The sequence below is a fragment of the Euprymna scolopes genome, chromosome 33, assembly GCF_053919585.1.
Source record: "Euprymna scolopes isolate OS-2025 chromosome 33, ASM5391958v1, whole genome shotgun sequence".
Classification (NCBI taxonomy): domain Eukaryota; kingdom Metazoa; phylum Mollusca; class Cephalopoda; order Sepiida; family Sepiolidae; genus Euprymna; species Euprymna scolopes.
Genome location: NC_136514.1, coordinates 62330151 through 62354664, shown reverse-complemented (window position 1 = coordinate 62354664; position 24514 = coordinate 62330151). Strand labels below are relative to the sequence as shown.

At 35.6% G+C, this 24514-nt stretch overlaps 1 protein-coding gene and 1 pseudogene across 1 annotated transcript in view; both read left to right on the top strand.

Annotated features, from left to right (window-relative positions):
* The window catches only part of LOC145258256 (neuronal acetylcholine receptor subunit alpha-10-like), an 800162-nt gene that overhangs the window by 51701 nt on the left and 723947 nt on the right, over positions 1-24514 (top strand). The gene's annotated exons all lie outside the window — the stretch shown is intronic.
* Positions 13904-14057, top strand: LOC145258532 (U2 spliceosomal RNA; annotated as a pseudogene).

The window sequence follows — 24514 nt, the reverse complement described above, 5'->3', positions numbered from 1 at the left end:
TGTTCAGTACCGTGGGACAGGAATGTGAGAGAGAAGGCGAATTAGAAGTGGAGCAATTATGCTCCATTGGCCTTGGAGATAAAGCGTATATACGTGGTTAAACACAAATAATCACGGTTGTAGTTGGTACTCTCGGAGTAGTATCAAGTCGTCTGGAAGGGCAATTGAAAACACTACGAATCCCCGATGTTTTAGAGGGCCTTCAGACCTCTGCAATTGTAGGTACCACCAACATCCTTAGGAAAACCCTTAATCTTTGAGGCTTCTGGTTAGAAGCCGGGATTAAGGGACATTAATTTTCAGAGAGACGTTGATAAACAAAATCAGAATTATTATTATTATTATTATTATTATTATTATTAATGTTATCATTATTGTTATTATTATTAATATTAATTTATTATTGTTATTAATAAGATTATTATCATTATTATTAATATTATTATTATTTATATTATTATTATGATGATGATGATGACATTAATAATAATAATAATAATAATAATAATAATAATAATAATAATAATAATAACAATAACAATAATGGCCTGCCTGAAAACTTCTAGTGAGTACAAATAATAATAATTATTATTATCATCATTATTATTATTATCGTTTTTATTATCATATTTATAAAGTTTTAGCGCAAATGTAGACATACTAAGAAACGTAATGCATATATTTAATATAAGTAATATAGAGGACTTTAAATTATGTTTTTGCTACTTAATCTATTTTTCAGCATTTTATTCCGTGCTTCTTTTAAAAGCATCATGTTTAAAATGTTTTTCGTTCTTTTTATAAACTTCTTTCCTCTTTCCATTATTTTTTAATTGCCTATTTTTCTCCCGTTAAACACTTTCTTTGCTTTCATTATCATCCTTTATCTCCTCTCTCCTCTTTCTCTCACTCTCATCCTCTTTCTCTATATAAATCTTTTTCCTTGAATTCCAATCATTCCTTTCTCTTTTGTTATAGCGTATGTGTTTGTAATTCACTTATTTTCTTTATACTTGGATTAATTGCCTTCACAGACGTTGGTTAGCATGTTCCATACAAGCCAAAAAGCCCCTCACAATGCACATACGCGCATCAGAACTAAAGATGAAATTCATGGATATCTCACACGAAAGTAACTTGATATCATTAGAACAAATATAAGAAATATGTCTTATAAACGAATTACACTGATATATAAACACTGGTTCTACACGTTTCATTTCATAAACATGTTCATATTATTCACTGCTATAAAGAATAATGCATTACCGAAAAGAATGACCAAAAATGTTATAACAATTTTAGTTACGACTTGATCGAACGTATAAATCAAAGAATCAAGAAAAAAAAAAGATTTCAAAATATCTTGAAGAACATGTTTTGTTCGTATAGCTGCTAGTGAGTTCATTAGAATGTGTGTATAAGCTGTCGCTATATTAAGTAGTTCATGATAGATTGCATAGAAGATTTTTATAATAAATGTTTTATTTCGACATGAAAAAAAAACATGCCGTAAAATAGAAAATTTAAACCAATTCTTGTTGATAAAGCCAACGGCGCAGTGGATAAAATTCAGTTATAATTTACACTCTTCTGGAGGCTGAAAGTTCAATACTATTGCAAATAACTTAGAACCTAGTAATGGCTGCAGGAATGTTGGAAATTACGCGCACACTCCTAAGATTTTCGAGTTCTACAAAGTACTTCTAAAGAGGTCGGAGATTATATCGACCGAAACGTTGTGGGAGTGACATTAAAAGTGAGAACAGTAATCCAAATAAGAATTATCAAACCTCATCGCAAAAATTCAGAAAATAAACCAACTGCTTTTTGTATTTCTTCTACTTCTTAGGACTTTTCTTATTCGTTGTTATCGTGGTGTTTCCTTTTCCTTCTCTTCATCTTTCATTTTTTCCTTCATATTTTCTTAATCCAATCAATATGTTGCTTCCTTGTTTTCCGTCCTCCCATCTTCGCTTTTAATTGGTTTTGACGCCAACTAAATATACAAACAAATAAAAAGATGTTTTCCCGAGCTGCACAGGTGCAAAGAGAGAAAAACCTCTCCAAGAAAGGGCGAGATGCTTTTGGATCAATTCACACATCTGGAACATACAAAGATTACGATTCCAATAAGTGAATTCTCCTTCTTCCTATTACTTGTTTTTAAAATACAGTAATCAATTGCAGATCTGCTACTTAAAAATGGAATCTTTTTTCTTAATTTCAAATCAAATTTATAACAAGCGCCATTTGTTTTCGTAAATTGAAAGCATGAATTCTAATCATAAATTAAACTCTTTTCTGTTTTTGACTTTTTCCGAAGGCTCTAAACAAAAACGGATGTTTCTAATTATATAAACTTTATGTTTGTATATTCGTATATATATAAAATTATATAAACTTTATGTTTGTATAGTCGTATAGATATATAAAAAGGAGAAAAAACTTTATATGTTTGTATATTCGTACATATGTAAACAAAAGTTTATATAATTAGAAATTTTTTATAGATACAAATATACAAACATATAAAGTTTATATAATTAGAAATTTTATATACATACGAATATACAAAATAATATATAAAATAATGTTTGTATATTCGTATGTATATAAAATTATATAAACTTTACATACTTCTATATACACGAAGCTACTATTTAAATTATATGAATTTTGGGGAAACACTGCTGCTAGACGTAAATGTGAGTGATTTTTATGGCTCGCAAGTAACCACAAAGGAGAACAGAACAGCGGAGACAGTTTAAACATGTATTACATGAAAACGGAAAGGTTACAAACGAACAGTGCAGGCAATTCACCGAGCATGCGAGAATTGCTCTGGAATTAAATCCCCGCCTGGGACCGTCCTGCGTAAAGGTTATATGGACGATGGATTAGTCCATTTGGAGAGTGGTCCCCCCCTCCCAAGCTGATTTCTCCGGGTGTGAAATCAGTATCTTTTCTTTTTTGGTCAGAGCAGCAAGCGGTCTGTGCGCTTCCTTTTCCTGTTGAGCGTCTTGGTTCTAACATGCATTTTGGAGGTCAAAACAGTCGTGTACTGTATCAATTGCCTCTCTACGTTCCTGCGGTATTCTTCTTGATCTTCGGGAATGCGTTTCCTTATTTGGTTCAGATGCCTCTTATGTTCGAATTTTGGGCCCTGAGTGGTGTATGTAATATGACCGACTCTTCGTAAGATCGTGCCCTGTTCCCAAAAGGAAACATTCTTATAATGCTTAAAATATACTTTATCCCCGCGGTTAAACCGTTTTGTTGGTATTGTAGAGGTTCTGTATTGTATTATATGTTTGGGCAGCAGCTTATCAAATACTGGTTTTATTCTCCTTCCAAACATGATTTCCGCTGGGGATCCGGTATCTGGTTTGTTCGGATTTCTGTTATCCTATAAACCTGCAGAAATTTCTGGAGGGCTTTTTCTGTCGGTGTGCCGCACGCTTTTTTTAACGCCCTTTTTAGCGTGTCGACGAAGCGTTCAGCCTGGCTGTTACTCCTGTAATGGTACTGGGAGGGTCGTCGTAATATGCTTAACTTGGTACGTGATAACTTTAGTTTTTTTTTTTTTTTAATCTTTGCATAATTCTCGTCAGTATTTTCGGTAAATATTGTCTACATGACTTTTTTTTTTGCCAAGTTTAGAACAGTTTTGACATTAGCTTGCCATTTTCATTTTTCTTTTTATAGAAATAACCTTTTGTTTTAAACTGAGATTGAACATATTTTTCTTTTCTGGAGCCGGCATTTCTCTAATGGCGGTCTCCCTGTCCGGATCTAGACGTCTGCCATCTTTATCAATGATATCTCCTAGGCACTTGATTTTTTGTAAAAAGAATTCACACTTGTCTCTTTGATCTTAAACCCTTTATTTTGTATTGAACTGAATACTTGTCTGATATGCTTTTGCTCGCAAACTGATGTCGTCTAGATATGCGATGGCGTTGTCCAGGTCGCTCAGCATGGTATCCATGACTTGCTGGAATATCGCGGGTGCTACTTGTACTCCAAACGCGAGCCTTTCGCATCTGTACAAACCCCGATGAGTATTAATATAGAGGAGGTTAGCGCTTTTGTCATTTACAGGAATTTGTAAGTAAGCGTCGCTCAGGTCGATCTTAGAGAAAAACTTGCCGCCATTTAATTTCGTGAACACTTCCTCTGGGCTGGGTAATGGATAGTGAAAGTCTTCTAACGACCCGTTGAGTTCGATCGAGAAGTCAGCGCAAACGCGGATTTCTCCGGATCATTTTTTTTTCGTAGACTGCTGGAGCAACCCACTCACTATATTCAATTTTAGCCATGTTTTACCGATGTTTTCTAATCTATTCAGTTCCTGATTTATCTTGTTCAGAGATGCGAACGGGACATTACGTTTTTTTTTTTAACATCGGTTGTGTGCCCAGTTTGAGCTTAAAATCAGCGGCCATTTTTACGCATCTCTCAAGGCCAGGAGAAAATGCATTTGGGAATTCTTTTTTAAAATTGGTTATAAGTTTCTCAGTTTCAGCTGGATGGGTTTTTAGTTGTTTGCAAACTGTGGATATAGGATGATCCTACAAATGAAATTCATCCATGCTATCGGAACCAAACAGGTTCTCACTATTTTTTAAGACATACATTTTTAGTTTTTTCGTTTTTCCCAGCAGACGTTGGTGCTTTATTCACCCTCAAAATTAATTTTTGTGCCATTGACGGCCGTCGCCATTCTGTTGATTCTTAGCATAGTCGGTTTTCGTAATTTCTTTCATGTTTTGAAATTTATAATTGAAAGATTCAACCCACTGTCTAATTAAAATTTCATATCCTTGCCGAGAGTGTTGACAGTTACATATTTGCGTAGGTTTTCATCGACGACGTCTCTAATTATTGTTGGACGTACCCGGCTTTTGTTCTGAATTTTTCCTGCAGTGAGAGCTTTTATGTACAATTTAATTACATATCAAACATCTTTTTGTTAAAAATGGGCAATCCTTTACTCAGTGTTTTCCCCACATCTGAAGCAGGGGCTCGGTGCTTTTGATTTTTCCGACTTTTGGGGGTAATTCTCTGTGTGCCATCTCGACGGGTTTTTTCTTCGTTATTTTTTTATATTTGCGATGCCTGTTTCCATATTTCTCGCATCTTTTTTATTATTTCTACTTTTTGACAATTCTCAGTTAATTTTTGCAGTGTTAAGTTCGGTTCGTTTTCTAACTTCGTAAGAACTCTACGCCTGATTTCCGTATCTTTTCCGAGGTTAAACCTTGTGCAAAAACAAGGCATTTAAAATTGACAACTTAAAGTCATCACAATGCTTGTTCATTACGGCTGCTTACGTGGCACAGTCGTCATTATCGTCTTTGGTCACATTCAAACATCTCCATCGCTTATGAAAAAGAGACGGAGAGCATTCTGTTAACAGATTTACCGTCTCATTGAACGATAAATCCGCAGTTTTCCGTGGCAAGATGTAGTCCACGAATTTGTCATGTTCAGCCGTTTCAAGTTTTCGCAGCAGCAGTCTCATCTTCTGGTCAGACCAATTACCGCAGTCGATATTGAAAAAGTCTTCATATCTCCTGAAATAAGATGCAAATGATTTTTCATCTTCCTCGTACTTAAAATTATCTATTGCGGACCATATTTTGAGAAAAAGCTGAATCGTTCGCAGAATGTACGTTATTCTTTGCAATTTCTGCAAGTAATTCTTCTGTTCGTAATTGACGTTCTGCAAATAGTTCCTCTGTTCATAATTGATGTTCGGCCAACTGTTTTTGGGCTTCGGCTGCTTGTTTTTGAAATTCCCTTTGCTGGTTTCGTTGTTGACTTTCCGCTTCTTCAATTTGCAACTTAGTCAAATGTGCTAACGCTAATTTTAGTTCGTCCATTTTGTCTGGTTGGATTTAGCAATTTTAAAACGTTCGTTGTCTGGTTAGAAAGACGTTTGTCTAGTTGGACTTAACGAATTTTTTTCCTCTCAGGACAATAAAACAAAGCAAAAAACATTAATTTAGGGAAACAATTAATCGTTCAAACCAAGAAAAAAATCAAGTGTATATTTTCCTTTGAAAAAAAAAGATAAAACAAGATTTACTTTTTAGTAGAGAAAAACAGCGACGAACGTTTTTTTTTTTTTTTTTGCAAAGTACCTTTTTATTAGCGACGAATATTTTTTCTTTTTTTTAAACAAAGTAAAGATTTACCTTTTAAGTAGCGACGAACTTTTTTCCCAACTCCTTTTTGTTCCATAATTGTCCGTTTTTTTAAGGTCAATTAACAGTTGTTAATCGTATTTTTTTTAAATTTACGCGAGTCCTTCAGTAGCAAGTGTTATGCTACACTTTCTTAAGCGCGATAAACATTTGAGTTCAACGTCATTAATGTTTTCAAACCACTATTTTAGACGTGGCTATGTTTCTTGAATCCAATGTCGTCAGTGTTATGGGAACACTGTTTTAGAGGTGAGTATGTATCTCGAATCCAATATTGCCAGTGTTATGGCTCGCAAGTAATCACAAAGAAGAACAGAATAACGGAGACAGTTTAAACATGCATTACATGAAAACGGAAAGGTTACAAAAAAAAAGGTTATAAACGAACAGTGTAGGTTATTCACCGACCATGCGAGCGTCGCTCTGGAACTAAATCCCCGCCTTGGACCGTCATGCGTAAAGTTTATATGGACGATGGATTAGTCAATTTGGAGGGTGGTTCCCCACAACAGCAATGTAGATTATATTTACTTAAATTTAGTTTTTTATGCAAAGAATGCGAATGAAGGGGTGAAAATTCTTCGTGATAATGATATACATTTTATGAAATTTTTACAATAAATTATGGGCAAAAATTAAATTCCTAAAAATCATTATTAAGGATTTTATATGAAATAATATGAGCCATGCATCTAATTTGGATATTCAAGTTTATAAGATTTGCCCTTAATGTTATGCATTGCCATAAGACGCAAATTTAGCCAGATTTCCTGAATTTTAATTCCTTTTCCTTAAGCCTAATCTTTAAATATTACATTTTTGCTTTAATTAAAATACTTAATGTATGTGAGAAAAATTTAATAAGGATTCTAGACGTATGCTTTTGTAGCATTATAATTGATTTAATCTTCAAAAAACGAGATAGAAATAATGTAGATACTGTACTGTTCGAGAGACGAATTTTACTCATCCTGAGACAGGTATCTTGCTAATTCACAATTTTACGTTTATCAATGAAAATGCTATTTTAATCTCAAGCATGACAAACCGACGGAATTTCCAGGTGTAAATTAAGTAAGAAACCGAAAAACCTACTTAAATAAACTTTCGTCTAACAGCAAAACTAAACTAATATTTCATGAGAAACATGATCGGCTCATTGACACATGGTCGCATAAAAATACACAGACGACTCCCAAAATTCGATTTTAGACTTAAACGTGACAGAGGGAAGAAAATGCTTTTCAAATCTTAATTGTGACAGACCAACGAAAACGTTATTTCAAACTTCAATCTGATGGACAAATAAACCACCTTGACTGACAACTTCCTTATATCGATGCGTGGGCATATATGAATGGTGTTTAAATTATACGAAAAATGAACATCACTTCATTAAAACTTTAAATGAAAAAAATAGATTGTCTAGAGAGATTAATAAGGGGTGACCATTGATGAAGAGCTCTCATTATATAACGTTTACTTATCACGACTCAGACACACACTGTGGCCTCAGTCCGACTGATTGAAGATACCCGCTAAACGTAAAGTATTGACCCTTTTCAAGTGTAAAATAAATCGATCTCAATACTGATTTGAGCTTTATCTATAACAGGTAGGAGGAGAAAACCAATGGACACATATCTAAGAAATGGCAGAAACACTAGAGGAGGACATCCAATCTGTAGTGGAATGGGGACAAAAGCGGATGGTCACATTGAATGCTGCCAAGGATAAGCTCGTTTCCTTCAATAACTATAAGGAACCTTTTAACCACCAATAGCTATGGCTAAAAATACATCACCTGTAATTACTTCCGTCAAACTCCTCGGCTTGATGTTCACAGGAATATGAGTTGAAACAGATACACTAAGAGCATTGCTAGAGCCGCTGCGAGGAAGGTGGGCTCTCTCTACCGTCCTAGAAAGTTAATTACGCCCGGAAGTATCCTGTACTTCTATAAGGCCACCATTTGCCCATGTATGGAATATTGCTGTCACATTTGGGCTGGTGCATCTGCTACTAGTCTCTCACTCCTGAATAGAGTTCAAAAGAGAGTCGCCAACCTGATAGGTTCTGAACTGTCATCCAGGCTTCAATCTTTTCCCCACCGACGAAATATTGCATCCTGCCTGTTCTACAAGTATTTTAATGATGAATGCTCTGACGAACTAGAAACCCTTGTACCCCCTTGATGTAAATATCCCCGACAAACCCGACAATCAGAAAAATCCCACCCCACACAGTAGAGATCCCTAGATGTAAGAAGGCCTTCTACTCTAATAGTTTCTTCTCCAGAACTGCTAGACTTTTGAATTCCCTTTCGAGTTCCTGTTTTCCCAACTGTAATGACATGCAGAAGTTCAAATGTAATGTGAACATACATCTTTCTGCTACATAGTATTCCTGCAACTTATGACCCCGATAGTAGCCCTCTACATCAAAGTGGCACTGTGCCTTGTTTGGGGTGAAAATGGAATAAAAAATAATTCAGTTAAAGAAATTTTGGAATGTTCATAGCCGTTCATTCATGGAGGTAGATGCGACTACACACAGTTATATCTATCGTCCGTTTAGCAGTTCAACAGTGTCATTATACAGGATGGAACAATAAAAGTGTCGCCCTAGAAAAGACGACATAATTCCAATTCTGTTTAATGGGAAAACGGTTTTCTTTTTTATTTGGAGACGATTTACTAGTCGGCCAGTACAAAACCCAAGAGCGATAGGAGGCTTCTATCGTGTCTGAAAGTGACACAATGTATAACGAGCGAGATCGGAGATGTGCCACTCAAAGTTATGACAACAGGACCATTGCCAGTGCACTCAAAATGCAGATCCCGATGGTTGAACGCTTGAGGGTACAGCTTAACTAAGTTCCAGGTCACGGTTATAGTCTTTGGTGTTGTTTCAAGTGAGAACCACATCATACCACCTTCCATCTCCGAAGTTAACTTGAAAGTCAAAACGAATGTTTACCCGGATGTGTAGAAGAGTGTGGTGAACCTGAACTCAGCGAAAGTCCACAAAGAGACCCAGTCTTGTTTTCAGAAAGAGTGCTACGAGTTTATACTCTTTGCCCCCGCCTCCCCCGACCTGAATCTGCTGGACTATTTCGTTTAGTCATACATCGAAAACATCACCTACATGATTTCCCACAACACCAAAGCCAGCCTGATCACTGCCATCCGAAGAGTATTCGCCGAGTTCCCGCCGGGCGTGTGGAAAAGGCATGTTCCCAGTTCTGAACCCGTATCGAAGCGGTGATTGAGGCTGAAAGTGGATACATTGAATAGATGTCAGCTCTACGACGTAATCAAGTTATCTAAATTAACTTATTCAATAAAAGTTTTAAAATAAAATTGTTTTTATTAGGGCTACAACTTTATCGTTCCGCCCTGTAGAAAGATACGTCGAAAATGAATAAAGCAAAATGGCTGTCATAATCACGAGGGATGTTTTCCATTAGGGTTGATATGCTAGATGTTGGTTACAATCAATTATTTGGAAGGAGTTTTCGATTGTAAGATATTTTCATAATAGAATTATATGTTTGGGGATGGAGAGGGAAAATAATTTGACACTTGGAGAATAAGTTCTGTGACTTGGTCCTGTTTGGATGAAGCTGTCATCACCTAACATTTCTTTTACTCCAAAACTCGCTTTCCGGGTCAATTGAAGACTATGCCCATCCGCTACTCCCCCCTCTCACTCTCACACATACATTGGTTTACTTATTATGTCAAATCCTTTGTAAGTGTTGATTGGCCGAATGAAAACAAAGTTCCATTCATAAAATAACCACATCCGTTTCCACCCAATTAGAAAATCAATGTTTTTAATAGTTTTTCTCTTTATTTAGAGCGTAAAATAAAAATGCCAGTTTAATCAATAACAACCCATCCTGCTTAACCAACGAGATGCGTTCTCGTGTATTTTGAACGCTACTTAAAATAGCTACTAATCATGTTGATAAACACACACATGCAGGCACACAAGCTCTCTTTCTCTCACTCTCACATACACACACAAATACACACACACACACATATATATATGCATATATATATGAACATATTAGTTTAGATGGATGCTCATAGGAATCAAATGAAGCTCGATATTTAAAGCTTAAAGTAATTATTTCAAACATTGCAAGAGATAATTTTATTTAGTTATAGATCTATCTGTTGTATCGTACTGTTATCTAATAGCAGTTTTAAGCAAAATGTATACAAACCCATATTTCTAAAAGTATTCATAACATTCTTTAACAATTTTCTTACTGAATCATCCTAAAAATACGTGTTAGTTTTCATTTGCTTCGGCACGGACAATTAATCACAGTCTGTAATTTGATTTATATAATTTATATAAATGTATTTGATTTATATAATTTATTTATGTTTCAGCTTTAGGTTAAGAGGTCATATAAATATTCACTATCACTCTCAATTTCTACCCAAGAAAATGTTATACATATGATTAAAATTTAATAAAATATAGTGTATTTGCATTTTAAGGCATACTTCTATAGTCTTACCTGGTAAGTCCGACATGAAGATGCAGTTTTAGATTTTATGTAACCCAAAAACATTGAGATATATCTAAACTGGATTAACTGACGAAGCCCAGGTTGGCAGTGATAATAGTAGATGCAACATTATAATAAAATTTAAAAAGTGACTTTCATGGATGCGTCTATTTTTACAAGTGTGTTCCGACCTTTTTTTGATCAAAAATTCTTTCTTGGTATTCTTGAATCCATATGTACGTTTCTTTAAATGGGGAAAGGTTGCCCGCTCCGTTATGATATAAATAAAAAATAATTCAATAAACTTTCATTAATGTCCACTATCTATGTTCCCTGATTTCATAAACACTTTTCTTTCATAGCTTAGCTTCAACTATAGTAGAAGTCGAAATTTTAGTAATAGTAAAAATAGTGGCAGTTGTGCCCCCGATGAAACACCTGGGAATTAATAAACCATCTGTGCCAAATTTGGTGCAATATGTAAAACAGTTCTGAATTGAAAGTTATGTTTTATTAACGGAAATGATAATGACATTAGTAGCAGTAGTATTCATGTTCTGTATGACAATTTTTGGCAATCAAATAGAGTAAATATGAATCCATTAAGTGTTTGATGTTTTTAAGTCTTTGACGTTTTATTAGAAAAATACGAGTATTTGTTGATTCTTCTGATCGACCCACTTTACACCACAAGAATGCTGCATGCCAAATTTGGCAGAGTTAGTTAATAAAGCTTTGTAGTTTAGTAATAGTAGTTATGACTCCTAAAACTTATTCAAATACTAAATAGAAACTGGAGTTCGTGGAATAGTTATTAGCTGATGCATGATATTTATGTTAAAATTTTACAATTAAACTAAAGATAACCCACATTTTGGCCCATTACAGATTGAAGATCTATTTCTAAATTGATATAATCGGTTAATTTATTTAGGAGTAAATTCTGTACATGTAAACTTATAAATATATAAACATAACGATTATTTTAGTTTAAATACATTTTCAAAAATATTCAGTAGATGTTTTATCAGCGCAATATTAATATCATAATAAGCCATCTGCGCATCATGTTTCGACGTTAACCGTTCCGTCAGGGATCTAATAATCTATAAGTTTATTGCTTTTTCTCTCTCTCTCTCTCCCCCTCTCTCTCTCATATATATATATATATATATATATATATATATATATATATATATATGTGTGTGTGTGTGTGTGTGTGTGTGTACTAGATTAGTTGTACCTCGCTGGGTCACAACCATTACCTTTATTTGTTTAAAAATTCATGAACTCTGATCTAATGTTAAGGAATTATTTGGAGTAAGTAAATATTGACCTTATCGATAATACAACAATAAAGAGCTATATTATTTTCTATCTAGTTGATATACCTGTTCCCAGTATGTACGAACGTGCTATTTATAATAGCTGAAAAGAGATTCGCTTTTTTCTACAAATTCTCACCTAAATAGTAGAGTATTATCGAATCAATACGCAGTGAAAGAGGAGCAGAGATATATGTAGATTGCTTAGTGCGAGAAAATAGGCGATTTTCAAGTAATTATAAATAACTGCAAATTAGACCAATTAACATAGAATTTTTTAAACAACTTATTGCCATAAAGTAGGAATATTTTAAAATGTATTTTATGACTAAAATATATAAGAAAAAGCCTTAGTAAAATGGAGGTTGATTAACTTAATTTTAATATAATTATAATAATATATTCTCATAGAAATACTATTGCATAAGCATTAGTGGCGTTCTTAAGAAATCTTTCATCAGATAATATCACTGATTTTAGTCATGTTTTCAGGGCCGAAAAATTATCATTACACCATTTTATGATACTATCGGTTGGACGTCATTCTGTGGGAATGCCAAATACAATCTGATGCGGTTTTTGTTTTAGTTTGGATAATTTAACATAAACACTTCAACCTCCACACACCTGATTTACGGTGGCCACGTCAAACCGACGTAAATTAAAAGTCTTAAAAGATACCGTTCATTTTCATCCGTTTGAGATAACTACACGTTAATGTGGTACGTGCAAGTTGACGTGTTTATTCTAATCATTAAACATTTAAAGAACATTTAAGATTGTGAACTGAAAAATTGTGTATCACTTCTCTTGGAATATTAAATCCACGTCATTTTTCTGGATAAAAGCAACGTAACAGTATTATAAAGTTAGAGATAAACGACGAAATGTCTAAAATGAAATGCATCGTAATAGTGTATAGTTTAGATAATTTTTAGTTAATATTGATTTAGATGAGGTGGGGGCTACTAAAATCAGACACTCGTCTCTATCATCCTGGTAAACAGTTTCGTCGATTGGAAAATTAGTTGTTACTATATATATATATATATATATATATATATATATATATATATATATATATATATATATATATATATACACATTATTAAGTGGGGAATTTGCTTATCCACGAATTGCCAGAAATAGGAGACATTAACTCTGTCCATTGAAATGAACTCGAACTAATTATTCTGTTGAAAACTAAGTTTTACAAAGCTATAATTACTCTCTCTTTTTGTTTCAACACATTTTATCAACCAAATGCCGGTATTTATTAACTTCCCCACGAAAGCAAATGTGACACAAAGTCGTATGCAATGTGTGTGTGTGGGGGGTCCAGCTCTCAAAAAGAGGCATCTGGAAGTGGGCCAAAATTATTTGGGCTGTGCACCCACATGTCATTTTATCATTTACCTTGCTCAACCAGACTTTACACTCTTATTAAGAAAAGATTAATTCTCTCAAGTTATTTATCTTCTCATGATTCTTTTGAAGCCCAGACTGGTTAAATGTCTGATGTCAACTCTGCCTGATACGTAAACTCTTAAGTTGTTCTCTTTTCTTGTTTTGACTGCCATTCTTCCGGTGTCTTTATAGTCCAGTCTGTTGGCGTCATTTGAAATATGTCCTTCGCGTAAGAATTACTGGTTTAACAGAATATTTTTGATATCAATTGTTTATATTTGACTTGGCTGACATTATTTTAAGTCGCGTGCAAGCGACTATATAAGTCACTCGGTCGGTCGGTCGGTCTGTCCGCAACACTTTTGTGCTTGGCCTTTTTGATTAAGATCAAAGGTCTGTAGTTAATAGATGCTGTCCTAAGCTTTTTAAGTTTTTCTTGGCCTTTTGGTCAAGATCAAAGTGTAGTATCTGTTCCGGCAGATACTGCAAGCTATGACTAGCAAAGATCAGATGTGGGGGCAACCCCACATGCCTGACCTTTAACCAGCTCCCATTTCCCACCTCTCGGGAGCTGGTCCCCTTTTTCCCTTCCCCCTCCCTTCACTCCTCACATTAAAAATTGGCCTTGTGCCTAATTTGCTCGGTGGGGGAGCAAATAAATACCATCTGTTCCAGCAGATACTGCCAGAAAAGAACATATGTGGGGTTGCCCCCACATATAAGACCTTGGTCAATGTAGGGGAAACCCTTCATACCAATCGTCACTATCCAGCTCCCCTACTCCCCGGGGAGCTGGTCCCCATTTCCCCTTCACTCCTCACGTTAAAAATCGGCCTTGTGCCTAATTTGCTCGGTGGGGGAGCAAATAAATACCCCTTTCTTGGCATTTCGGCCAAGATCAAAGTGTAGTATCTGTTCCGTCAGATGCTGCAAAGCTAAGACTAGCAAAGACCAGCTATGACTAGCAAAGACCATATGTGGGGGTAACCCCACATATCTGACCAGTCAAGTCAAGGATTCGTCACTTGACACTCAGTCCAACAGGTGAGGGGCCGGGAACCGGCCCAGCACCTGTTGGACTGAGGTACACCGCCTGGGTAATACCTAGGAGGTCCACCCTCCCAGGCCTTGCCACCGGGCTTTCCGGTGGGGCAAGTTTATTGCTTGCTGCCTGAGGCGCCCTGACCGGGGAATGCCGACGGGGTTACTCAGGCAATTTTTAAAATTGCAGGAGTGCCCCTCCTTTAGGGGAGCCTGCGGGGTTCCCACTTTCCGGCCTTGTGCCACATTTTGCTGAGGTGGGCAGCAAATAAATATCAACCCCACATATAAGACCTTGGTCAATGTAGGGGAAACCCTTCATACCAATCGTCACTATCCAGCTCCCCTACTCTCCGGGGAGCTGGTCCCCATTTTCCCTTCACTCCTCACGTTAAAAATCGGCCTTGTGCCTAATTTGCTCGGTGGGGGAGCAAATAAATACCCCTTTCTTTGCATTTCGGCCAAGATCAAAGTGTAGTATCTGTTCCGGCAGATCCTGCAAGCAAAGAACATATGTGGGGTTGCCCCCACATATAAGACCTTGGTCAATGTAGGGGAAACCCTTCATACCAATCGTCACTATCCAGCTCCTCTACTCCCCGGAGAGTTGGTCCCCATTTCCTTTCACTCCTTACATTAAAAATCGGCCTTGTGCCTAATTTGCTCGGCGGGGGAGCAAATAAATACCCTTTTCTTGGCCTTTTGGCCAAGACCAAAGTGTAATATCCGTTATTACTACATGCTGTACTTACTGTAATATAAAGTTGGGCATCACTTTTCTGTATGAATTTAATGTAAAATGATCACCTACTTTACAACCACTCAGTCTCAAAGCCATTCAAGTCATTCTCCAGATCATTCAAGTTCTTTTAAGGAGTCTAGATATTTTTGAAGCATTCAAGTCATTCTTAAGGTCATTCAATTCATCTTTAAGTTCATTAAAGTCATTCTAAGTCATTTACTTTTTATGTATTTAACGCATTTCAGCCCATTTTTCGGTAATTTTAGTTTATCTTTGAGAATTTCATGTCAATCGTACATTCACGTATTCATTCATTACACGAGAGCACCCGACTAATGGCTATCGGCCCTGTTCATTTTAACGCTTGTATGTCTATATGACAACAATAGAAATAAACAGAAAAAAAAAAAAGAAATATTATTTCCATACACTACAAGAGGTGCTGCCTCTCACGTGTTTCATTTGTCACGAATTTGCAATTCTACTACTGATTTGAAAATATAGCCTTAAGAAAAACAAAAACAAAAAAAAAACGACGAAGTCCACTCAACTTAACTGCAATAAATATTTTGCAAATAACAAAGATCGAGAAACAAAATATATAAAAAAAAATAATAGATTGAACAGTTGCTGCGAGAGCGATTATTGGATAATTCGTAAAATTTCTTTTAAAATGTATTTTCTTAATAAAAGTTTTATAATTCCTATTTCTTAAGCTTAGATTGAATGTTGTGAAAGCGACAGCATTGTGACGTATTATGACGGCGAAACCGTCGACAACGACACTCTTTTGAGTACCACTCATAGAAATGTCAGCAACACCGTGAATTGTTCAGCAGAATAAATACAAAAAACTGCTGAGCTACTCGAACAATTTAGCGGGAGAGGAAGATGATTTGAAGAGAAAGGAAAATGTAATAAAAATGGCGCCTGCAAACAGGAAACAGGAATCCGTTTTTTGTCGCAGCATATTTATTGCCAATGACTGAAAAAGATCTCTCTCAGACTGTCAAGTTGACTTCCGAAGACATTTGACATTTTTAGTAGAATTTTTATGGGAAAGTTCCAACTGTCCAAGAACTTTTTTAATTGACTTCTACAAAGACAAGGGTCATCATTTCTTTTAGGATGCCATTTTCCATCATTCAACTAATATTTCACTGTTAGCGAAGCGTCAGAAATTCTGTAGAAAATCACATGAAATAATCAAGATTACATTTTTTACAACCATATATACAGTTTACAGTTTATTGCCTAATGGTGTACAGATTCTGTAATCAGCCTACAACTATCACTTGAGTTTACTAAGGACTGACGGAGTTCATTTTTTTTGTATTTTCATTGCTACGTGCATTTGTTAAAAAAAACGCATATATTTTTCTTTTTCTTCCTTTTTCTTTCAATCATATTGAGCCTGTTGCCAGTGAGAGAGAAGTATTAGCTGTCAGAGAGAGAGAGAGAGAGAGAGAGAGAGAGAGAGAGAGAGAGAGAGAGAGAGAGAGAGAGAATTGAAATTAAAGAGGCAATATGTCACAAATATTTAAGAAAAACTGCTATCTCATCATCTCCTGTAGAGAAAAATCAACTTATAATTCAAAACTACGCAAGTACACAAATAGTAAACAGATTAAAGAAAGATTACTAAACTATACATAGAATCAATTTCTTAATCTTCCTATCTTCAAGCTTCTGCAACCCGCTTACACTGTTTAAGGAAACTAATTAATAATCCCCTTTTACAATCGCAATTTGGCACAAATAAAATACAAAGGAAAAACACGAGTTTGTTGCATAATTTCTCAATGCAATAATCGATGGGTCCATTCCCTAAGGTTTGAAGTATCTGGAATTCAATTCATTATAAGCGAAACGGTTTCGAAAACAACAAATAAAAAAGTAACCTTATTGCAGATAAGCTTGCTTGAATGTTTCGTTTTGAGAATTATTCGTTTTCTTGTAGTGCACGCAGCGTTTAGACTGACAATCAGCAAATTAACTGAATTACAGCGCAATTTATTTTGTCTGTTTGAGATAACAACAAAATATATTCGTGAAAATGACTATCATTATACGCCCATCATTTGTAGTATGTTGTTCTTCTTGTGATCGTCTAAGTGACATAATTATTACTATGACTGGCAGACCATACGCCATATTGGGTTTCTTCATCATAACTGGATTGTACATTGTGACAAATTGACGACGGTCGCCATTTATACAATATTTACCTAAAATGACAAAAGCATATTGTGAGTGGATTTAGATGTTCACACTACGTCAAATGAAAAGTACGAAAGTTTTCGTAATGTCTTTCTCTTTCACCGCCATCTCTCTGTCTCATATACTGAAAAATGTTCAATTTAACAAAATATCTAAAAACTCTTTTAATAAAAAGAAATTAACTGTTTTAAGAAAAACAAACAAAAAAAAAAACCCGAACATTTTTTTTATAACATTTTATTTAGAATTATCTTCATTTAGAAATTTGTAATAAAAATTACAAAAGTTGCCAATGAAAGCCGTTTCGAACAGTGATGTGATTTTTTAGTTAGAAAAGTGACGTATTAATCAATCTTTTTCTAGAAAAATTTACTCGCGTGTGTTTTGTGTCGTTTATTTTTTGAAAACATATTACCGTTTATTAAAGCCCAAACATTAGTTGAGAATAAAGGTTACACCCCGTTATTTATCCGTAGTGTAAATATTCATAATAGGAAAATCAACGTAGTAATAAGCGCTTTCTCACCACTTTCTCCCTTTCTATTTCTTCTCCGACCATCGCTTTCTCTTCCTCATCTCCTCATCCATCTATACATGGTGCCCGGAGAACTAGTCCGTGGAAAACTCGTCCCCGGAAAACTCGTACTTGGAAAACTCGTATCCGAAAACTCCAACCCGGAAAACTCGTCCATTTTTGATAAGTAAGAAAACTGGTCCATTATAGAATAATTATCGATTAAAAACACATTTTATGACCGTTCTTGAAGGAGATATTGTTTTTAAAAGAGAGTACCAATCCCATAATTGTTTATTAAAAATATTTTTACTTGTTTACTGTTAAAAAAAATTAAATTGATTTTTCTAAGTGCCTGTTTTCTACTTAGCTTTGTAAAGTTTTAATGGTTCAATTTATTTTCAAACATTTATTTAGTTTAAAAAACTAAAAAGAAAAAAAACAATGTCGAGTGTTACTTTTGAACAAAAAATGTTCGACATAAAAGGATCACGTCTTAGAAGTCTTGATAATCAGTCCAAAAACTGAGGTAGATATAGTTGTAAAAGAGCCCCCCACCCCCTCGAAAATGGACGAGTTTTCCGGATACAATTTTTTTAACACGAGACTTCCGGGTACAATTTTCCGGGAACGAGTTTTTCGGAGACGAGTTTTCCTAAATTCTCTATACATATATCAACAGAAAGCCACGCAGAAAGTTTTCGTTACAAAGTTCATAAGTTATGTTGCTTTTAAAACGGGATTGAGAAGCTAAAGGCCACTCGCAACATCTTAAAATACAGAAATAAAACAAACAGAAATAGTAATAACCCCTTTCCATCTCTTATACTATGTCTATTTCTCTCTATCCACTTCTCCGTTTTATTATATTTTGCGGTGAATAACTCCGAAGTAAACCTGACTTTTTTTTACCATTATTACTGTGATATAACAAAAATGCGTAAAACCCCTGTCGATAAATATCAGCCCAGTTTCCCCTCCATTGACCGGGTCAAATTACAGTAAGTGCAGCATCTTCAGAAGAGATACTACACTTTGATCCCAGCCCGAAGGCCAAGATCAATAGGGTATTTATTTGCTTCCCCACCTAGCAAATTAGGCACAAGGCCGTTTTATAATGTGGAGAGTGAGAGGAAATGGGGAGCAGCTCCCCGAGGAGTAGGTGAGCTGGATAGTGACAATTGGTATGAAGGATTTCCCCTACAGTGACCAATAACTTATATGTGGGGTTTCACCCACATATAGTCTTTGCTTGCACTATATGTCGGAACAGATACTACACTTTGATCCCGGCCCAATAGGCGAAGAACAATAGGGTATTTATTTGCTCCTCCATCGAGCAAATTAGGCAAAAGGCCGATTTTTAATGTGAGGAGTGAAGGGAAAATGGGGACCAACTCCCCGGGGAGTACGGGAGCTGGATAGTGACAATTGGTATGAAGGGTTGCTCCTACATTGACCAAGGTATTATATGTGGGGTTGCATCCACATATGGTCTTTGCTTGCAGTGTCTACCGGAACAGATACTACACTTTGATCTTTATATTTAATTTATTTCGCTTAAAGAAAAAATTCCAATTAAAAAAATTCCAATATGAAATTAAAAAATTAAAAAAAAGTAAATTCTCTAAAAGATAAAACAAATTTAGGCACAAGGCCCTATAAGATCTGGGGAGGGGAGTGTTGCAGGGTCTTTGTAACTAAAGTAAAAATGGAGTCTTTGGCGACTTTACTCTTGACTGGCAACATTTACCACAATACCTCATTCACTCTGTGGAATCTAAGGCTAACTAATGAAAACCCCAGCGTTTTTGCAAAAACGATATATATCCAATTTCTGTATGTGCGCATTTTTTTTCCTTGGCCAAAAGACCAAGAACAACAGAAAAAACGGCAAGCCTCTTTTACACAGTGATCACCACTTATCAAGGCCCGGAAGCCACTCAGGGATAAGGGTTATTGCAAGTACATTACGTTAGTGTGGAGATTTGATGGAGTGTTTACTTAAGGGGGCGGTTCATTAGGAATTTGTTAACATTAGACTTGAAGACATCCAAGTTGTAGTCCGGAGGGAAGCAGGCAGACGGAACAGAGTTCCACAGGCGTGCAGTTCTAAGAAAGGAGCTTTGTTCATGGAATCCGCGTTTTGATTTAGGCACAGATATAGAGTGGGGGAAATTTTTCACAGTGGATTTAGCTAGACGGGTGTTTTTCATGAAAGATTGGCGAGGGGGGACCAGGGATTGGAGTTCAGACGAGCACCTGCCATGAAAATAACGATAAAACAAGGATAGGCTCGCAACGTCTCTTCTGTGGGAGAGGGGTTGCAGGGTAGAGAAAAGAGCATCCCCCACTAAGCCACGAAGTCTATTTTGTACTCTGTCAAGGCATGATAGGCTGTCTTTTGCAGTTCCTGCCCAGATATGGCAACAGTATTCCATCCTTGGACGTACTCGGCTTTTATATAGATAGAGAATTGCATCAGTAGTGAGATATCTTCTGGAGCGGTAGAAGGATCCCACCATCTTTCCAGCGACCTTGGCAACAGACTTGATGTACGTGTTCCATTTCAGATCAGGAGTAAAGGTCAAACCCATAAGCTTGTCAAAACACGGGGCCTCACCCAGACGAGAGCCATCCATCACAATTGATGCCAGCTGGGGATCAGAGCGTTGATGATGTAAGGATAGGAGTTTGGTTTTGGATGCATTAAAGGTAACTAGCCACATCTTCCCCCACTGAACCACGCGCTCGAGATCAGAGGAGAGAGAATCAGAGAGAACTTTGTCATTTACAGCCTTTGATGTGTTGCCGTAGATGGTCGTGTCATCAGCATAGATGTCAACGAATCTATAAAAGTGAAAATGTGTGCCTGTCTTTTCTCTATGGTAGTTAAGGAAGACTGTTGATAATTGATTGGAGCCCAAAACAATAAAGGTTAAGGCGTCATAATAGGGGTCAAAGTTAAAAAAATTGACCGCTTTTTTTTTGCCCAACATAATACTCCAAACCAGGGCAACACCGGGCTGAAATGCTAGTATATCTATAAAAGTGAAAGTGTCTGTCTGTTTGTCTGTCTGTGTGTCTGTCTATGTACATTTTCCTACTCAATAACTCTGTCAATTTTCAGTCTACAGACTCGAAATTTATATACAGAGTACTGAGATTTGGGAAAATCTTTGTAATCAGTTTTCGGCCAGAAATTTGACCTTAGAGAACTCTACCGAACTCTTCCGACAATTTTGTGTTTAAACACTTGAAATTTTAAATATAGGTTTCTTGGACATGATCCTAACTTAATAACTTGATTTGAGCCCCAAACAATAAATGTTAAGGGATCATAATAGAGGTCAAAGTTAAAAGAATATTGACCTCTGCGGTCTCTACCAAATTACTCAGACAATTTCTGTTCTAAACATTTGAAATTTTATATAAAGGGCATTCAGAGATAAGGCAAGCTTTTTAATCGGTTTGGGTCGAAAATTTGTGATATCAATATATAAATGTATGTATGTATGTTTGCGTGTCTTCCTTAAACTTTCAACAGACGCGACGGATTTTCACAAGATCAGTCTAGTTTTAAAGATCAACCTTTCAGACGACAAATATCGAAAAAATGGCTAAAAGTATTAATTTCTTCACCTCCAACTGAGCACTTTTCTACAGGGAGCGGTCGTTTTTTTTCGTCGAGACTGTCGAAATTAATCCCCTCTTTTCGATTGTCTAGCCTTAATTAAAACCTGCGTCACTTTTGGTTTGGCGGTGGTCGTAACAGCAAAGACGTCACGTTTTTCCCATTCTTTTCCTCCTTCGCGGTGCGGATTCGAGCCTGCTTTCCTATTACCACTTTTTTTTTTTGCTCAACACACGCCTCCAAACACACGGGCAACACCGGGCTTAAATGCTAGTAGATATCTATAAAAGTGAAAGTGTCTGTCTGTGTGTCTGTCTGTGTACATTTCCCTACGCAATAACTCTATCAATTTTCAATCTACATACTTGAAATTTGATATACAGGATTCTGAAATTTGGGAAAATTCTTTTAATCCCTTTTGGGCCAGAAATTTGGCTGTTAAGGGGGGTTCAAAGTTCAACGATTTGACTTTTTTCACAAGATCAGTATCGTTTTGAAACTCGACAAATATCGAAAAATTGTCTAAAAGCATTAATTCTTCACCCTCAACTGGGCACTTTTCTACAAAGAGGAGTCGCTTTTTTCGCCGACATTTTCGAAAGTCATCCCTCTTTTCGATTGGCTACGGGTTAAGCCTGCCTTTCTACTACCACTTTTTATTTTGCTCAACACGCACGTCCAAACACCCGGACAACGCCGAGCAACGATGCTATTATATATATATATATATATATATATATATATATATATATATATATATCACAGACAACTCTTTCTTGTTTTTCTTGTAATCCTCTTTTTCTCTTTGTCGGACAATTTTCCAAACGTTCTTTTTCTCGAGTGAAAAACTAATAAGTAACAACCCTACATCCGATGGCAGTATGCTGAAAACTAGAAATGCCGCGTACGTCTTTAAATGTCCCATAGGAGAATGTGTCTCTGTCGTACATTGGCATTACTCGAACCAGCATCTCGCGTCGTTTAACATGTCACCTGTTTTCCTCGAAAAGTTCAATCTATCAGCACCTCATAGCATACCACACCCCTAAAACTGAATTTAGAGACATATTAATAAAAAACACGGCCATTTTCACTGTCTCATATGGCAAGGTGCGCCTCCCAATCTTTGAGGCATTGTTAATCCACATTAGTAAACCAACGATCAACCAGACTCAAAATGAAACGGAGGGCACGCTCAAGTGTTTTTGAGTATTTTAGTGATTTTTTAGCGATTTTAATCGTCTTTTAATCGTCTTTTCATTTCATGTCGCTATTTTCATTTTTCAATTTCATTTGTTTATTTTTTACTACTCGCCTGAGGATGACCAATGGCGGTCGAAAACGTTCGCGATTATGGGAAATTTCTTTTTTCACTCGAAAAAAAAAAACATTCGGAAAATGGTCCGACAAAGAGAAAGGGAGGATTACAAGAAAAAAAAGCAAGAGTTGTCTGTGCTATTGAATGAAACGTGCATAAAAGAAAAAATACTGCCTTAATATACTAATATATATATATATATATATATATATATATATATATATATATATATATATATATATATATACCAACTGTATAATTCTTTTCCTATCCATGCCTCTTTGCTTCTTTTTCAATATCAATACTTTCTGTCCAAGGTAATTACAGTTTATTTTCAAAACAACGGCAACCACCGTTTGATTAACAGAATAAGAGATTTACAGAATGATTGATTATTCCAAATAATGTCACATGTGTGTGCCATTTTCAACAATCGTCCAAAATAAAACCTGATCGTCTTGTAAACAACTTGACATACTGAACGCATGTTGAGAAAAGAAAAATATACTAGATTTACAGAATTAGAGAATAGTAAAAAACTAAAACAAAAATAAAATAATCTCTTATTTCACTATTCCTATTATCGATCTTTGGCGTTCGTCCTATTTTAACTTAGTCACTCTTTCGTTCCTTACATTATCCGATGTGATCATTATCTGAAAGTCGGCCAGAAGTTAAGAGGATTACAACCGGCCTGAGACGTGACTATGGAACCAGAGACTTGCACTGAAATATATTCAAGTGTCGTAGTACCGATAGAAATCGCTGTCTTATAAATATCACAATTTTCTTTATCTTTTCACGAAAAGTCGTACAATCTAAAGAAAAACCGCCTATAGTGTGTCATAAAAAAGTAATGGTGTTGGTATCGGAATTACTTAATTTCAATTCCAAACATGAAACGTTTGAAATAACCGTTACCTCAACTTCGAGTGTAATGGACTTCTTAATACACTACTATGGTAGATGAAATTGTTATTTTCGGATAACCCTATGCTATATGATTACGACTCTATTAACTGCCTTCACAAACAGCCCCATTCATGTTTGATGAACTTTAAAATTAGTTAATAAGACATGGGTTGTAGCATCACTTTTATTTATTACTAGCGTTGTTCATATTTCGTTCCCCAGTCTTGAACAATCGAAATCTAAACCTTTAACAAAACAAAGGTATTTTAAAAAAATCTATCTGCTGTAAAATATTATATATATATATATATATATATATATATATATATATATATATATATATATATATATATTATTTGGATTATTGTTCTCATTTTCAGTGGTATTCTCACTATGTTTCAGCTGATGTAACCTCCGACCTTCTTCAGATGTATCTTGTCAAACTCCGGAATATTTGTGTAAAAATTTAAAACAGAACCTTATATTTTATCCTAGGGAGTATCATGCTCTCATTCTGTCAGCCATGAGCGAATAAGTCTTCAGAAATTCTCGATTATATTATTAGTACCGCCCACACTGAGAATTGAACCTTCAGCCTCCAAAATATCATCACTGACTTTTACTTAGTATTTTATTCTTTATGTTGCAAATCCTTACA